Source organism: Triticum dicoccoides, chromosome 1A, assembly GCF_002162155.2.
Source record: "Triticum dicoccoides isolate Atlit2015 ecotype Zavitan chromosome 1A, WEW_v2.0, whole genome shotgun sequence".
NCBI lineage: Eukaryota > Viridiplantae > Streptophyta > Magnoliopsida > Poales > Poaceae > Triticum > Triticum dicoccoides.
The window spans coordinates 25604662-25622432 of NC_041380.1; positions in this window are offsets into that span (position 1 = coordinate 25604662).

The following is a 17771-nucleotide window of genomic DNA, read 5'->3' on the forward strand; positions in this document are numbered from 1 at the left end:
CAATCGAGCTCTACTTTTGCTATAAAATGTTCCTAGCAGATTGTTAACATGTTTAGCAATTTTGCCGAGCTTGTTGTTGTTGATCCGTGCATGCTATGCTGTTGTTCTTGCCATGTCTAACTTATATGCCATGTCTATTTGATGGGTGTATGCTTTTTTTGTCATGCAATGCCTCGTAGTGAGTGCATCGAGGTCGTAAACATGCCTACTCGTTATCTATTTTGCCATGCTCCAGTTTTTCACTAAGTCTGAATCTATTTATGTTTTTGCTATGTTCACATGCTTGCAATTGTATTTTATGATCCCTTTTGGCTCATGGAAGTAAGGGACTTTTATTATATGCTTAGAGTACCTTCATGACATGCCTTGCTTTGCCATGATATGATCCTGTAGCATGTAGTTTTCATGCTCTAAAGATTGCTTCCTGATAATAAATTCCTGACTTGTGGTTAATTTCACTAAGTCTGAAACCTGTTATCTTTTGCACTTTTGCCATGCTTGTTTGAACCTATTATTGAGTGAATTAGCCGTAGCTCAGTGTTCATCTTTTGTCAAGCATCATGAGTGGATCCCTGCCATGTATTTTGTTGTTATGTTTGAGTGCTGTAGCATATTTATCTTGATGCATTTAGTTGGTCACTTGCTGATTAACGCAGACCGGTGCCATATTTGTTTTGCTTGTCATTTCCAAACCGTGCATCCAATTCCGGTGATCTTTATATCGATTTCAACCGAAATCAACTCACCTTTCCAGTGGCACTCTTGGTTTTCCAAGTTCAGGCCAGGTTCGATTATTCCTTTCCAAATCATGCATATGCACCGCATAACGCATCCTGCATGTCATGCCATGTTCATGTGTTGGTTGTTTACTATGTTGTGTGCTTCTTTCCGGTGTTGCTTCTTCGGGTTGGTTCCGTTAACGTCGCGTTTGTGAGGACCCGTTCGACTACGTCCGTTTGTCTTCTTCATGGACTCGTTCTTCTTCCTTGCGGGATTTCAGGCAAGATGATCATACCCTCAAAATCACTTCTATCTTTGCTTGCTAGCTGCTCGCACTTTTGCTATGCCTATGCTGCGATACCTACCACTTGCTTATCATGCCTCTCATATTGTTAAGCCAAGCATCTAACCCACCTTGTCCTAGCAAACCGTTGTTTGGCTATGTTACCGCTTTGCTTAGCCCCTCTTATAGCGTTGTTAGTTGCAGGTGAAGATTGGAGTTTGTTCCTTGTTGGAACATGGATATTTGTTGGCATATCACAATATCTCTTATTTAATTAATGCATCTATATACTTGGTAAAGGGTGGAAGGCTCGGCCTTATGCCTGGTGTTTTGTTCCACTCTTGCCGCCCTAGTTTCCGTCATATCGGTGTTATGTTCCCAGATTTTGTGTTCCCTACACCGTTGGGTTATAATGGGAACCCCTTGACAATTCACTTTGAATAAAACTCCTCCAACAAAGCCCAACCTTGGTTTTACCATTCGCCACCTAGCCTTTTCTTTTCCCTTGGGAGTCGCGCTCCCGAGGGTCATCATTATTTTAACCCCCCCGGCCCAGTGCTCCTCTGAGTGTTGGTCCAACCTGTCAGCCGCCGGTGGCCACCGGGGGCAACTCTGGGCTGGCCTACCAGAAGTTTGGACAATCCGGTGTGCCCTGAGAACGAGATATGTGCAGTTCCTATCGAAATTTGTCGGCACATTCGGGTGGCTTTGCTGGACTTGTTTTACCATTGTCGAGGATGTCTTGTAACCGGGATGCCGAGTCTAATCGAATTGTCTTGGGAGAAGGAATATCCTTCGTTGATCGTGAGAGCTTGTGATGGGCTAAGTTGGGACACCCCTGCAGGGATTGAACTTTCGAAAGTCGTGCCCGCGATTATGGGCAAATGGGAATTTGTTAACGTCCGGTTGTAGAAAACCTGAAGTTGATCTTTATGAAAATGCACCAACCGCGTGTGTAACCGTGATGGTCTCTTCTCGGCGGAGTCCGGGAAGTGAACACGGTGTTGGAGTAATGCTTGACATAGGTTGTTCTAGGATCACTTCTTGATCATAGATTCTCAACCGTGCTTTGCCTTCTCTTCTCGCTCTCATTTGCGTAAGGTAGCCACCATATATGCTAGTCGCTTGCTGCAGCTCCACCTCATACCTTTTACCCTACCTTTAAGCTTAAATAGTCTTGATCGCGAGGGTGTGAGATTGCTGAGTCCCCGCGACTCACAGATACTTCCAAAACCAGTTTGCAGGTGCCGATGATACCGTGCAGATGACGCAACCAAGCTCAAGGAGGAGCTCTGTGAAGATCTTGTCCTTTGTGTTGTTTCGTTCTAGTTGATAAGTAGTGGAGCCCAATTGGGGTCGATCGGGGATATGTGTAGCATTTGGGGTAGTCTTCTTTTATTTTGGTTCCGTAGTCGGACCTTGATTGTGTCTGGATGATGTAATGCTTTATTCATGTATTGTGTGAAGTGGCGATTGTAAGCCAACTATGTATCTCTTTCCCTTATGTATTACATGGGTTGTGTGAAGATTACCTCTCTTGCAACATTGCTTACAATGTGGTTATGCCTCTAAGCCGTGCTTCGACACGTGGGAGATATAGCCGCATCGTGGGCGTTACAAGTTGTTATCAGAGCCTTCCCCGACTCAGGAGCCCCCTGCTTGATCAAATCGCTGGCGTTGTTGAGTCTAGAAAAATGTTTTGAGTCTTTTAGGATTATATATATCGGAGAGTAGAAATTCTTTTTACTCCTCAGTCCCTTCGTCGCTCTGGTGAGGCATCCTGACGTAGAGTTTTGACTCTTCTCTTCTTAAATTTCACTAAAAAAAATTTAGGATCACGCGGGTATCTTGGAATCGTTCCGATGGTTTTGTGACGAGAACATTGTTCTTGGTGCCTCCTGACATTTAGGGGTTGTGGCAGTGTCCCGGGGAGTTGAGCTCCGAGGTGTTGTCGTCACAATTTTATCGTTGCAGTTCTGGAATACCTGAGTTCGCCGACATTGAAAATCTCTTTTATGCAGTTGTTGGTGAGATAACCTCGACGCCACCCAGTACTGGGGTGGGAGTTCGGGAGTATTGCCATAACTCGTATAACGAATGCTTTTCGAAGGTTGAGGTAAACGATTTCCGAAGGTTTCTTGGTTATGTGCTGAAGGATGGATACAGCTGGATGTAGGATTTGCTAGTTTTGGGTGAGATATTATGCTTCCCATATATCCCCAACACCTGATTGCATAACTGGAAAATTTTGGGAGTTTATAAGTGGGAATTCAAGTAGCTCTTAGGATATCTTTCCGACAAATGTATGATATGAAATTGGGGTTCGACGTCTAGTGGTCTGCCTATCCACGGTTGGTTTTATAGTGGTCTCGTTGTGTCTTAAAGAGTCCTTGGCTATGCCGACTCAGGGACACTTCGTATGTCATGTGCACTGCCTTGTACATGATGGTGCTGTACGATCGAGCCCGTGTAGGCCCCACCACGAAAACTTCGAACAAAATCTCTATCATATGTTTGTTCCGACTTGTTCTGCAAGCCAATCCTTTGTTTTGTTTTGAGTTGTGGTATTCGAGTTGCTTCAAAGTCAAGTGTTGATTCCATACCTTTCCGAACCAGTGTTCTCATACTCCGATGTGAATACCAATCCTTCTTGATCATCGAGACTGTCATGTCAATCCTTTTCAACCGGTGTGTCTCTCTTCAAGTGGATCCGATCACTTCAACATTCGCAAGATCAATTATCAGTTCTTCTCAACGGTGTTTGTTTCATCCATATCCAAGTTGCCTTTGTTTTTCCTGCCCACCCACCCCTTTTTCTTCAAGGACTCGGATTTCCTTATCAAGTATCCATCTTATGGATGTGAAGTTTCTTTGTTCTTTCCGTCAATGTTCTTATCCGGTGATTCTCAGGAAGATTCTAATGGAGCTTCAAGTTCGTCATTCTTCATTCTTTTCTTCTCCGGTGGATTCAAATCAAGCTTTGTCGATCATATATTTTCCTCATTTCAAATGTTTTCTCATGCCAGTGCACCTCTTAAGCATCCACTTCTTGCTATTCAATTGTTCCGTAGTGCTGAAGATATTTCAAAGGTTCGTGTTTTCCACTCTTAATCTGTTCAAGCTATTTTGAGGATGGTATATCATTCAAGCCATTTAATTCAACCGGTGCAATATCTTTCAAGTAATCATTTCAACGGTGTTTCTCTTGAGTGGGCCCTAACCCACAGGTCTTTCCCAGGGTCTTACCTGACTCTTCTTATTTTACCGGAGCTATCTCAAATTCTTTCAAAGTTTGACGTAAGAATGAGTTATCATCAGTCAATTGCCCTCTCCAAGATCTTTCAAATTCTTTTCATCACTGGTTCAACCTTTATAATTTTCATCCCGGAGTATCTCAACAATTTGGTGGTGTTCCTCATCGTCATTCTCAGATTTTGAAGACCGAAGAAGAGTTTTACCTCCATATCTTATCCGTCCTCTCAGAGATTTGTGGTTCTAGTTCGAGGCCATCCTCTCATAATTGTTTTCGATTTTCAGAATTCTTTTCACCCATCTGAAGCAATTCAAAAGTCTTCTCAGTTTGTTATCCGGAGTTCATCAATTCAGGGCTATTCATTATCAGCTGTCAGTTATCATTCTCCAATCTTACCGGTGCATCGCTCAAGTATTCTCTAATCAGTTCATGATCTCTTCGTTCTCATGTATCTAAATTCCCTCAAGCATCTTCATTCGTTTTCTAATTCTTCCCGGTGTTTCTCTATATTTTCTTCGTTCATTTTGAATTCTACCGGTGGCTCTTCTAAGATTCTTCTTCCTTCGTTATAATATCAATTGACTCTTTTTTTCCAATCCTACCGGTGGTTCGTTGAAGACCTTCTCAAGTTTGCGCTACATCTATCTTAATCCTTTCTACGAGAATAAGTAGTATGCCAAATCCGTTGCTTGTCATCAATTTAAATTGATGAAGGATAAGCATAACATAATTCTTATTCTTGTTTCATCGAGTAAACTCAATTCCCTATTCCGGAGGCTCATCAAACTCCTGATTTCAATTGTTTCATCTTCTCTTTTCCCGGAGTTCCAACCTCTTTCAATTATTTCATCACGAAGATCCATTTATATCATCGCAAGCCTTCACCTTGCGTTTTCAATTTCTCCTTCCTTTCGTTTGATCATCCTTTTGTTACCGGAGTTCTCACGAAGTTTCTACATGATGGTTCATCAAGGATTCAATTCCTTCTCGAAGTGTTCATCTACATTCTTTCCTAAGGTGCTTAAGTTTCTTCATCCTGCAATCCGGAGTGCAATTCTTTCTTTCGTATCATTGGAGGTGGTATTATGTCATTCTTGAGAATTTGAGTTCATGTTTCATGATTCACAGGTTGTTAAGAATGAGATATTTTAAATCCATCAACCTCTTCGTTGGATTTATCCTGGGTTATATTTCACCTAAAGCCTTCCCTAAGGACTGTTGCTAATTATGGTGCTTATAAATGACCCAAGCTCTTCATTTATCCTCCCGGTGATATAGTTCTCATCTCCTTGTTGATATCAATCCAATCCATTGTTTTCCGTTAGTGGCAGAATTTTCACCTCATAGTTTTGAGATGCCATCAGCCCACTACAAGCTTACTCTTTTCGTTGTTGGTTTTCCAACAACTCCGTTCGACCCTTCTCCTAAAGATACCTTTTCAAGCTCTTTTGTAGAAGAAGTTGGCTTTTTCTTCTACATTCTTTGATCTCAATTATCTATATTCTATTCTTTCTCCAGGAGGTCTAGTGATGTTGCTCTTTTCACTCCTCATCTTGGTTTTTCAAGACCAGATCTTTTCCTTTGCTAATACTTTTTTTCCAACCAGAGTGTCGTGTTTTCATTCAAGTATCTTCTCATCTTGTCAAGTATTGCATCCCTTCTCAACCGGAGTGCTGCCCAAAGTTGTTCTTCCTTGTTCCTCTTTGCTAACGGAGTGCTTTCAACTACATTTATCTCTGTTGTATTCTTTTCTCGTAATGGCTTAACCTTTTCAAGGTTCCTTGGTTTCACTCGTTTGTCAAAGAAGCAACTTAGTTTTACCTCTTCTCTTTCTCTTCCTTTTCCCTCTGGTGCCATTCTAGATCTCGGGACGAGATCCTCTCGTAGTGGTGGAGTGTTGTAACGCCCCAAGACCGATGTGCCAGGTGTCCTCCAGTTATTTTCTGTTGTTGCCTTGTCATTGCTTGCGTGTCATGCTTTTCATATCATGTCATCATGTGCATTTCATTTGCATACATGTTTGTCTCATGCATCCGAGCATTTTTTCCCGTTGTCCGTTTTGCATTCCGGCGCTCCTATGTCACCCGGTGTCCCTTTCTACCTCTTTTCGTGTGCGGGTGTTAAACATTTTCGGACTGGACCGAGACTTGCCATGCGGACTTGGTTTACTACCGGTAGACCGCCTGTCAAGTTTCGTGCCATTTGGACTTCGTTCGATACTCCAACGGTTAACCGAGGGACCGAAAATGTCTCGTGTGTGTTCCAGCCCAACACCCCTCCAAAGTGGCCCAAAACCCACCTAAACCTCCTCCATCATCTAGAGCATTCAATCACGATCGCGTGGCCGAAAACCGCACTTCATTTGGAGCTTCCTAGCTCCCTCTACCTCCATAAATAGACCCCTTCATTTTCGTTTTCAGATCTTTTTCCCTGAAACCCTAACTTCGTCCTCCTCGCGCCGCCGGACGAAACCCCACAGTGCCCGGACATGTCCAGCCACCGCCGCCGTTGAATCCGGCTGCGCCACGTCATCCCACCGCCCTCTCTCTCCTCCCGCACCGTGTCCGACCCACCGAGGCCCGTGGTCGGCCCTCCCCGTCGCAGATCTGGGCCGCGCCCTGCGCGCCCAGCTCCCTCGTCTTCCTCCGCCTCAGTGCCGCCCCGCTCTCCCCGCTGCCTCGCCGGGGCAGCTCGCCGCCGACCAGCGTGCCTCGCCGCCCGAAGCACTCCGGCAGCCCGCACCGATGCCGCTCCGGCTTCCGCATCAATGCCGCCACCTCCTCGTCGCCCCCTCGTCGCCGCGCGCCGCCCTCCTCCATCTCCGGCCGCTGGAGCAAGTCCGGCGACCTCGGCCCCCATCCCCGACAGTAACTCCGGCGAGCATCCTCGGGAGGCGCGCCAGCTACAGTGCCTGGATCCAGATCTGAGATCCGGTTGACCTTTTGACCTAACACCCGTAATTTTAGCATTTTTCCGCATGCCATAAATTTGCACCCGTTGCTCCGATTCTTGCGTGTAGCATATCAAAATGTTCGTCTCGACGAGTACATCATTTCGTCTCATTGCATCATTTTCATTTGAGCTCATCTTAATGCCCGAAATGTTGTTGGAAGAGGGCTATGTGATGAATATGTCAGATATGTTTCAGCAAATGCCCTTTAGTCATTTTTGCCATGTTTAATGTGTGGATGATATGATCCTGAGCTCTACATGTGTTTTGTAGAATGTCATGCCATCTTTACAGGGGTGTATGCCATGTATTTTTGTGATTTTTGTGGTGAGTAGCACAAGCATGCAAAGTAGCTTACTCAATGATGCTGATTTCAGGGACTTAGAATTTCACCAAGTCCTTGTCCTGTTATTGTTTTTATGCCATATATTCATGTTGTTTCCTAGTGATCCATGTCTCTTTTGAGGATGGTCAGTAAGCATGTTTTGTTAATATTGTGGTGCTCTATCCATCCATGCCTTTGTTTGCATTTATGGAGCACCCTAGCTTGAGTCAATTGAGCTCTACTTTTGCTATAAAATGTTCCTGGCAGATTGTTAACATGTTTAGCAATTTTGCCGAGCTTGTTGTTGTTGATCCGTGCATGCTATGTTGTTGTTCTTGCCATGTCTAGCTTATATGCCATGTCTATTTGATGGGTGTATGCTTTGTTTGTCATGCAATGCCTCGTAGTGAGTGCATCGAGATCGTAAACATGCCTACTCGTTATCTGTTTTGCCATGCTCCCGTTTTTCACTAAGTCTGAATCTATTTCTGTTTTTGCTATGTTCACATGCTTGCAATTGTATTTTCTGATCCATTTTGGCTTATGGCCACTAAGGGACTTTTGTTATATGCTTAGAGTACCTTCATGACATGCCTTGCTTTGCCATGATATGATCCTGTAGCATGTAGTTTTCATGCTCTAAGGATTGCTTCCTGATGATAAATTCCTGACTTGTGGTTAATTTCACTAAGTCTGAAACCTGTTATCTTTTGCACTTTTGCCATGCTTGTTTGAACCTGTTATTGAGTGAATTAGCCATACCTCAGTGTTCATCTTTTGTCAAGCATCATGAGTGGATCCCTACCATGTATTTTGTTGTTATGTTTGAGTGCTGTAGCATATTTATCTTGATGCATTTAGTTAGTCACTTGCTGATTAACACAGACCGGTGTCATATTTGTTTTGCTTGTCATTTCCAAACCGTGCATCCGATTCCGGTGATCTTTATATCGATTTCAACCGAAATCAACTCACCTTTCCAGTGGCACTCTGGGTTTTCCAAGTTGAGGCCAATTTCAATCATTCCTTTCCAAATCATGCATATGCACCACATACCGCATCCCGCATGTCATGCCATGTTCATGTGTTGGTTGTTTACTATGGTGTGTGCTTATTTCCGGTGTTGCTTCTTCGGGTTGGTTCGGTTAATGTCGCATTTGTGAGGACTTGTTCGACTATGTCCGTTTGTCTTCTTCATGGACTCGTTCTTCTTCCTTGCGGGATTTCAGGCAAGATGATCATACCCTCGAAATCACTTCTATCTTTGCTTGCTAGTTGCTCGCTCTTTTGCTATGCCTATGCTGTGATACTTACCACTTGCTTATCATGCCTCCCATATTGTTAAGCCAAGCCTCTAACCCACCTTGTCCTAGTAAACCGTTGTTTGGCTATGTTACCGCTTTCCTCAGCCCCTCTTATAGTGTTGTTAGTTGTAGGTGAAGATTGGAGTTTGTTCCTTGTTGGAACATTGATATTTGTTGGGATATCACAATATCTCTTATTTAATTAATGCATCTATATACTTGGTAAAGGGTGGAAGGCTCGGCCTTATGCCTGGTGTTTTGTTCCACTCTTACCGCCCTAGTTTCCATCATATCGGTGTTATGTTCCCGGATTTTGCGTTCCCTACACGGTTGGGTTATAATGGGACCCCCTTGACAGTTCGCTTTGAATAAAACTCCTCCAGCAAGGCCCAACCTTGGTTTTACCATTCGCCACCTAGCCTTGTCTTTTCCCTTGGGAGTCGCGCTCCCGAGGGTCATCATTATTTTAAGCCCCCCGGGCCAGTGCTCCTCTGAGTGTTGGTCCAACTTGTCAGCCGCCGGTGGCCACCAGGGGCAACTCTGGGCTGGCCTACCGGACGTTTGGACAATCCGGTGTGCCCTGAGAATGAGATATGTGCAGTTCCTATTGGGATTTGTTGGCACATTCGGGTGGCTTTGCTGGACTTGTTTTACCATTGTCGAGGATGTCTTGTAACCGGGATGTCGAGTCTTGGGAGAAGGAATATCCTTCGTTGACCGTGAGAGCTTGTGATGGGCTAAGTTGGGACACCCCTGCAGGGATTGAACTTTCAAAAGTCGTGTCCGCGGTTATGGGAAAATGGGAATTTGTTAATGTCCGGTTGTAGAAAACCTGAAGTTGATCTTAATTAAAATGCACCAACCGCGTGTGTAACCGTGATGGTCTCTTCTCGGGGGAGTCCGGGAAGTGAACATGGTGTTGGAGTAATGCTTGACGTAGGTTGTTCTAGGATCACTTCTTGATCATAGATTCTCGACCGTGCTTTGCCTTCTCTCTTCTCGCTCTCATTTGCGTAAGGTGGCCACCATATATTCTAGTCGCTTGCTGCAGCTCCACCTCATAACTTTTACCCTACCTTTAAGCTTAAATAGTCTTGATCGCGAGGGTGTGAGATTGCTGAGTCCCCGTGATTCACAGGTACTTCCAAAACCAGTTTGCAGGTGCCGATGATACCATGCAGATGACGCAACCAAGCTCAAGGAGGAGCTCTATGAAGATCTTGTCCTTTGTGTTGTTTCGTTCTAGTTGATCAGTAGTGGAGCCCAGTTGGGGTCGATCGGGGATCTGTGTAGCATTTGGGGTAGTCTTCTTTTATTTTGGTTCCGTAGTCGGACCTTGATTGTATCTGGATGATGTAATGCTTTATTCATGTATTGTATGAAGTGGCGATTGTAAGCCAACTATGTATCTCTTTCTCTTATGTATTACATGGGTTGTGTGAAGATTACCTCTCTTGCGACATTGCTTACAATGCGGTTATGCCTCTAAGTCATGCTCCGACACGTGGGAGATATAGCCGCATCATGGGTGTTACATCTAGCAACATTGCTCGAATCAATGATATTTAGCTCATGCCTTAACTCGCGAAATCTTGCTTCATCCAAGGGCTTCGTGAAAATATCTGCAAGGTTATCATGAGTGTTGACATAGTTGAGCTCGATCTCTCCTCGCCTAATGTGATCCCGGATGAAGTGATACCGAATCTCAATATGTTTCGTCTTGAAGTGTTGCACCGGGTTGAGAGAGATCTTGATGGCACTTTCATTGTCACACCAAAGAGGCACTTTGTCACAAATGACACCGTAATCCTTTAAAGTTTGCCTCTTCCATAAGAGTTGTGCACAACAACTACCAGCTGCCACATACTCCGCTTCGGTGCACGAGAGAGACACACAACTTTGCTTTTTGGAAGACCAACTTACCAAAGAGCAACCAAGGAATTGGCACCCTCCGGAAGTGGACTTCCTATCCACCTTGTCTCCCACCCAATCGGAATCCGAATACCCTACAAGCTTGAAGTTTGCTCCTCTTGGGTACCATAAGCCAAAGTTTGGGGTATGAGCCAAATATTGAAAGATTCGTTTGACCGCCACATAGTGACTTTTCTTAGGTGCGGCTTGAAACCGTGCACAAATTCCCACACTCAACATGATATCCGGTCTATATGCACAAAGGTAAAGCAAGGAGCCTATCATGGAACGATATACCTTTTGATCCACCACTTTACCATTGGGATCTATATCAAGTTGGCACTTGGTGGGCATTGGAGTGGAAGCCGGCTTGACATCACTTAGCTTGAATCTCTTGAGCATGTCTTGAGTGTATTTGGCTTGGTTGATGAAGGTTCCTTCTCTTCTTTGCTTCACTTCGAACCCTAGAAAGAATTTCAACTCTCCCATGGAAGACAGCTCGAGCTTTGAGGTCATGAGAGCGGCAAATTCCTCATTGAAAGCTTTGTTAGGGGAACCAAAGATAATATCATCAACATATAATTGGCACACAAACAACTCCCCTTTGACCTTCTTAGTAAAAAGAGTGGGGTCGATTAGCCCAACTTCAAAACCACGGTCTTGCAACAACTCGGTAAGATGGTCATACCACGCACGTGGGGCTTGTTCAAGGCCATAGAGTGCCTTATCGAGTTGATACACATGATCAGGAAAGTAGGGATCCTCGAACCCGGGGGGTTTCTTGACATAAACCAATTCATTAATAGGACCATTAAGAAAAGCACTCTTCACATCCATTTGTTGTAACTTAAAGTTATGATGTGAAGCATATGCAATCAACATGCGAATGGATTCAAGACGAGCAACGGGAGCAAATGTTTCTCCGTAGTCGATACCCTCGACTTGGGAGTAGCCTTGTGCTACCAAACGAGCCTTGTTGCGAATGATAATCCCATAGGCATCTTGCTTGTTCTTAAATATCCACTTGGTTCCAATGACATTGTGGTTCCCCATTGGTCTTGGCACCAATCTCCACACTTTGTTGCGCTCGAAGTTGTTGAGTTCTTCATGCATGGCATTAAGCCAATCCGGATCTTCGAGCGCCTCATAGACCTTGTGGAGTTCGACACAAGAGACAAACACGTGATGCTCACAATAGTTTGCTAATTGTCTACGAGTGCTTACCCCCTTTCTTAAGCTTCCATGCACATTCATCATGAGATGATCCTTGGTGGATAGCTTGGAAGCAACCTTGGTGGCACGACGCTCCAATTCCTCATCGGGGGTGAGATGAGGAGTGGGCACTTGATCATCTTGAGCGTCGTCTTGAGCTTGTTCTTGTTCTTGAACTTGCTCGGAGGAGAGAACTTGACCTTGGGCATCACTTGGTGTGTCAACACCATCTTGAGCATGATCTTGCCCTTGGTCTTGTTCTTGAGGATGAGGGCCTTCATGTTGTTCTTCGGAAGCGTGTGGGCCTTGGGTTGGTGATGGCTCCACTTGAGTGGAGCATTGCCCTTCTCCTTCGGACACAAGGGGTTCCTCAATGGGTAGGATAAAGCTAACACCCATTCTTCTTATGGCTTGAGGAGGAATTTCATCACCTACATCACAAGTGCCACTTTGCTCCACTTGGGAGCCATTATTCTCATCAAACTCCACGTTACACGTCTCCTCAATAAGTCCCGTGGATTTATTAAGGACACAGTAAGCATGAGAGTTTGTAGCATAACCAACAAATATGCCCTCATAAGCTCTAGTTTCAAATTTAGACAACCGAACACCTTTCTTGGGAATGAAACACTTACACCCGAACACCCGAAAGTACTTGAGGTTGGGCTTGTTACCAGTGAGCATCTCATATGGAGTCTTGTTCAAGCCCTTGCGGAGGTAGAGCCGATTGGATGCATGACACGCGGTGTTGACGGCTTCGGCCCAAAAGTTGTATGGAGACTTGAACTCTGCCATCATGGTCCTTGCCACATCCATCAACGTCCGGTTATTCCTCTCCACGACACCGTTTTGTTGAGGGGTGTAAGGTGCGGAATATTGATGCTTAATCCCCTCATCACTAAGAAACTCATCCAAGGTGTAGTTCTTGAACTCGGTGCCGTTGTCACTTCTTATAGTCAAGATCTTTGCATTGTGTTGATGTTATGCTTCATTTGCAAAGTCAATGACGGTTTGTTGGGTCTCGCTCTTCCTCTTGAAGAAATACACCCAAGTGTATCTTGAGTAGTCATCCACAATCACCAAGCAATACTTCCTACCCCCAAGACTATCGAAGGATGGAGGCCCAAAGAGATCCAAGTGAAGGAGCTCCAAAGGCCTCTTTGAGTAAATGATAGTCGTGGGAGGGTGAGCCTTCTCATGTAGCTTTCCTTCGATACAAGCACTACAAGCACGTTTTTTGGCAAAACTAACATTCGTTAGTCCACGGACATGGTCCCCCTTGAGAATACTTTGCAAAGATCTCATATTGACATGGGCTAGACGGCGATGCCAAAGCCACCCCACATCAACTTTAGCCATTAGGCATGTCGCGGTCTTAGTGGGTCGCTCCGAAAAGTTAATCACATATAGACCGTTCTCGACATGCCCAACAAAGACTACTTTAAGAGTCTTGCTCCACAAGAGGTCCACGGTATCGATATCAAAGAAAGTGGCAAAGCTCATGATTGCAAGTTGACGAACGGAAAGTAAATTGTATGCAAGGGACTCAACAAGCATGACCTTCTCGATCGTGAGATCATGAGAGATGACTACCTTGCCAAGTCCCAATACCTTAGAAGATGAGGCGTCACCCCACTCGACATTGGTGGGCATAGATGGAATCTTGTGCACGTCCACCACCAAGTCCTTGCTTCCGGTCATATGATTTGTAGCTCCGCTATCGAGCAACCATGATCCCCCACCGGAAGCAAACACCTACAAGAGATCAATGCTTGGTTTTAGGTACCCATTTTGTAATGGGTCCTTTGATGTTAGTAACAAGGGTCTTTGGAACCCAAATAGACCATTCAATGTACTCATGAGGATAACCAACGAATTTGGCATAGACATGCCCATCACTAGCACAACATAACATATAAGATGGATTAAAGTCATCGGCTTTGATGGGAGAAGTGGCATTGCCCTTTTTGACACCGCCACCCTTCGCATTGTTCTTCTTCTCCTTGGAAGCACTCTCTCCCTCCTTCACAAAGGTTTGTATGAGAGGAGGAGGTCGTTTGGTCTTATCATTCTTCTTCTTGTTCTTGGACTCGGGTACGTACCCAACCCCTTCCTTGGCCACAACTCCCTTTTGATTGATCAAGAGGTCATTGAGGTTCTTCTTTCCTTGTATGCAAGTCGCAAGACCTCTCTCAAGTTGCACCTTTAGATTAGCGTTCTCCTCAACAAGATGCACATGCTCACAACACGGGTTAGTAGCATTTGCATTATCAATTAACATCATACGAGGAAAAGTGGCTTTTTCCTTGGTTAGCTTCACTTGAAGTTGATCATGAGACTCTTTGAGGCTAGCATGAGCACCCTTCAAGACCTTGTGAGCCTTGTCAAGTAGATCAAACTCCTCTTTGAGTCTAGCAAGATCAACCTCAAGTTCGGCCTTCTCGGAGTTTAGCACATGAGAAACAATGAGAGCATGATCATAATCTTTCTTTAACTTAGCATGATCAACGTTGTGTGACTCCTCAAGAGCCAAACGAAGACCACGCTCTTCCTCAAGAGCATTGGAAAGATCCGAAATCTCATCAGCATAGTCACGACTATGCCCTTCCATCTTAGTGATGGTATCTTCGTGAGCCTCGACCATGTCATTGGCTTCACCAAGTTGTTCCAAGAGAGCAACAAAGTGCTTCTTGGATTTACCCTTAAGTTTGCCCATAAAGGCCTCAAAGTCATTCGCCTCCACATTAGCTCCCTCATGTTCATCAATGCTATCCGTCGAAGAAGGATGATTAATGATGGTAGTTTTGATGTTGGGGGTTACCTTGTTGGTGGCTTTAGCCATGAGGCACTTGGCGGTGATGCTCTCATTGGGTGAGTCGAAGAGAGACACCCGTGGAGTTGTTGCAATGGCAACTGAGGCCATGGCAGCCGACTCACCATCTTCATCATCGTCATCATCCTCATTGTACTCTTCTTGTACCACCAATGCCTTGGGAGGAGTCTTCTTGGTGAAGTTTCTCTTGTTGGGGAACAACTTGGCCTTGTCCTTTCGGATGAGCTTGTCACCATTGTCTTCCCTCTTCTCATACGGGCACTTCGCAACAAAATGACTCACATTGCCACAAGTGTAGCAAGTCCTTACACGTTGCTTGCTCTTCGTGCCACTTGAGTTGTTTTTGTTAAAGTTTGGCCTTGAGTTTTTCTTGCTCCAAAATTGCCTTGAAGCGAGTGCCATGTGTTCATGATATGCATACTTTGTATCTTCGGGGTTGCTCCCATCTTCTTCCTCTTCTTCCTCTTCTTCTTCTTCAACACAGAGCTTGGCCTTCAATGCAAGGTTGGGCTTCTTTGCCCTTTGAGAACGAAGCACCGCATTATCGGCGGTCTTGTCCAAAATGTTCATGGCCACAAACTCATCCAACACTTCGCTTGAGGTCAAAGTGTGGAAGTCCGGCCTTTGACGAATGATGGAGGACATGGCCTTGTGGTAGGGCATCACTGCCTTGAGGAATTTGCGCTTGATCCAATTGTCATCCGTGTCCTTGCTCCCGTGATCTCGGAGTGAGATCGCGAGTTTGGTTACTCTCCGATAAAGTTCACGAGGTTCTTCATCTTCTTTCATTGCAAACTCATCGGCCTCATCTTGCACCACTTTATAGTTGGAGCATTGAATGCTTGCGCTTCCCATTAGAGAGAGACAACACAAAGCCATGCGTCTTTGGCCAAGGCGAAGTGCCGAAGATGAGGTAGATCTTCGGGTGGAATTGCATCTTGAATGATGAAGAGAGCATTTTCATTGAATTGATTATCCGCGGCTTCTCGAGGAGTGAAGTTGCTTGGATCATGCGGATAGAAACCTTCTTCAATGATTCTCCAAAGATTAGTGTTCACATGATTTAAATGACATTTAAAGCGGTAAACCCAAGAATCAAAGTCCTCATTTTTCACAATCTTAGGGGGAGGACCGGCATGATTCAAATGAGTGGAAGGAACCGGTCCACCATAAACAAGTGGTGGTTCCACATGAGCAAAGATGCCGGTGCCATTCTTACCACTAGAAGAAGGAGACTTTTCACTACTAGCTTCCCCCTTATCGGAGGTAGCATCCGTCACCTTGCCGGTGGGATTACCCACTTTCAATGGTGCGGTGGATAGTTTAAACCCTTCAAGGAATTTAGTAAACATGCTTTCAACCTCGGTCGTCATGGAGGTTTTCAATGTCTCCAAGGCCACATTGAACTCCTCACGTGAGACCGAGGTTCCCCCATCACCCGTAGACGAGATCGGATTCACTCCGTCTACGGTATCAACCATACTCTTCGGACGATAAAGTCCTTAATAAAGAGACGAGGCTCTGATACCAATTAAAAGGATCGATATGGTTGACTAGAGGGGGTGAATAGGCAACCAACATTTTTTAGCTTTTCTTTAACAATTTAAACTTTGCATCAAAGTAGGTTGTCTAGATATGCAACTAGGTGAGCAACCTATATGATGCAACAAGGATAGGAACACAAGCAAGCAAGAGATATAACACAAATAAGCTTGCACAAGTAAAGGCACGAGATAACCAAGAGTGGAGCCGGTGGAGACGATGATGTCTTACCAAAGTTCCTTCCCTTTGAGGGGAAGTACGTCTCCGTTGGAGCGGTGTGGAGGCACAATGCTCCCCAAGAAGCCACTAGGGCCACCGTATTCTCCTCACGCCCTCACACAATGTGAGATGCCGTGATTCCACTATTGGTGCCCTTGGAGGCGGCGACCGAACCTTTACAAACAAGGTTGGGGCAATCTCCACAACTCAATTGGAGGCTCCCAACGACACCACGAAGCTTCACCACAATGGACTATGGCTCCGCGGTGACCTCAACCGTCTAGGATGCTCAAACACCCAAGAGTAACAAGATCCGCAAGGGATTAGTGGGGGGAATCAAATTTCTCTTGGTGGAAGTGTGCATCGAGGCCTTCTCAACCACTCCCGAGCAAATCAACAAGTTTGATTGGCTAGGGAGTGAGATCGGGCGAAAATGGAGCTTAGAGTAACAATGGAGCTTAGGGTTGGAAGAGATAAGTCAACGGGGAAGAAGGGGACCCCTTTTATAGTGAGGGACAAAGATCCAACCGTTATCCACCTACCAGACCGCGGCCAGCGGTACTACTGCACCAGGCCAGCGGTACTACCATGGGCCCACGCGGTACTTCCGCTTGCTGCCAAGCGGTACTACCGCAAGGTCACGCGGTACAACCGTGCAGGCTCACGGTACTACCGTTGCACCAGCAACAACTAGGGCAGACCTATAGCACAAGTGCTGAGGGTGGTACTTCCGTGGGCGCGGCACTACCGCTCCCCCTTGTGGTACTACCGCATGGCAAGAACCCCCTAGCCTGGGAAGAGTGTGGATAAGGAAACATCCATGCCTACTTCCGCTGAAAGACGGAAGAAGCGAAAACCCGACACAGTACTACCGCAGAGGGGCGGTACTACCGCCTGACAGCTACACACGGTACTACCGCGGAAGGAAAGCGGTACTACCGTGGTAGGCGCGGATGTAAAAAATTACATCCGCCCCTACTACCGCGGGGGAGCGGTACTAGCCTGGTGTGCCATTGTAGTGCATCTCCAGGGGAGCGGTACTACCGCACCGCAGCACGGTACTACCGCTGGTGCACCTGGGAGCAGTACTACCGCGAGCCAACACAGCAGCCAGAAACAAGGTGACGAGATAACAACGGAGGAAGCTCCAAGGTGCAAGGGAAAAGGAGGGGACTAGGAAGAAACGTGTACGTGATGATTCCACCCAACCTTTCCAACG